The sequence below is a fragment of the Sorex araneus genome, chromosome 2 (assembly GCF_027595985.1).
Source record: "Sorex araneus isolate mSorAra2 chromosome 2, mSorAra2.pri, whole genome shotgun sequence".
Lineage (NCBI taxonomy): Eukaryota > Metazoa > Chordata > Mammalia > Eulipotyphla > Soricidae > Sorex > Sorex araneus.
Window position 1 is genome coordinate 250338725 of NC_073303.1, and position 1273 is coordinate 250339997.

The 1273-nt window shown below is 66.4% G+C and overlaps 1 protein-coding gene across 1 annotated transcript in view; it reads right to left on the bottom strand.

Annotated features, from left to right (window-relative positions):
• The window catches only part of ADAM19 (ADAM metallopeptidase domain 19), a 66009-nt gene extending 65682 nt beyond the window's left edge, over positions 1-327 (bottom strand). The window contains exon 1 of the mRNA XM_055127820.1: positions 1-327. This exon is cut by the window's left edge and continues 156 nt beyond it. The gene's annotated coding sequence lies outside the window, so the exon portion shown is untranslated.
• Between the last annotated feature and the right edge of the window lie 946 nt (positions 328-1273).

A 1273-nucleotide genomic window follows, 5' to 3' on the forward strand; every position in this document is an offset into this window, starting at 1 on the left:
AGCCATCGGCCGCCAACGCCCCGCCCTCCGCTCCGCCGGGGCTCGGCCGCGGCGAGGAGGGGCTGGGGAGGGGGGCGGAGCCCGAGGGACCCCCCCCCTCCTACCACCCCCCGCCTCGTTGGGGAAAGCCGCCCACCCCCGGGGGCCGGCTCAGGTGCCCGCCGGCGTCCAGGACGCGCCTGGGGTTCACGAGGGCGCGGCCCAGGCGGGGCCTGCCAGAGGGAGGTGGGGCGAGGGGGAGGTGGAAGGGTCGGGCTAGCGGAGGGGGTGTCCAAACGCTTCCCCCCCCACCTCTCCCCTGCCCTCCTGGTCCTCTGTGCGCTGCAGCCCCCCCGGAGGGCCGTGCCTGGGGCGCACTCAGGGCGCGGACGCCTTTGAATGACCCTTGGGCCACTCTCGCCTTAGGAGGGCCCGCCCCCTCCCCGTTCCAGGCCTCCTGGCTCCTGGGAGGTTGGACCCCTGCCTCCCCCCTCCACGCCCCTCTTCGTCCCCTAAAGAGTTAAGGCCGGGCGGCAGGCACAAAGAGCTAAGTGCTCTGGCGTGGTTTTCTGGGAGCTGGGGTGGGGGGGGGGTGGCGGTGGCGGGAGGGAGGTGGTGAAGAGCGGGCGTCCCAGAGGAAAAGACATTTGAAGCGAGGAGAAGGAGGAGGAAGGCGGCTCAGGCTGCTGGGGAAATGGGCCAGCCAGCAGCAACGTATAGGGCCGGATGTGGGATGGTTCGGGAGCCCTGGCTTGGGAGGGAGGGAGGGAAGGAGGGAGGGGGACAGAGAGGGAGCCCTGGGCTGCGGTTATAATAATACGGGCGCTCACTTCAAGAGAGATTTTTATTCTTCCAAGGAAAGAAGGATAACCAAAGACCCCGTGGTACGGCAGGAAATTAAGCCCTCACAAGTCCTGGGCGCTTAAGTCCATTCTCAGTCCATCCAGGGAAAGTGTGACCTGACTGTTAGTTCCTGTCGCCCCAGGGCAAGTGCCACCTACCCTGTGAACCCCACATCACCAGCCCGAGGATGCCCCCCTCAGACAGGCACGAATCCGTTTCTACTTGGTCCAAGGTCACACGCGCCACGCGGCTAGCTTTTGGCTCGGAGCTGGGAGCGTGCAGTTGGCAGAGGACAGCCTGCTTGTCGCCGTGCCAGAGAGAGGGACGGCCAGAATGCAGACCACCACGATGACGGGCGGGAACCAAGGTCCCCAGGCAAAGGTTTTGGGCAAAGCCGGGTGCTGGGAAGCCAGGGTTGAGCCTTTGGGTGTCTGTTTCTTTCTCTGCGCCT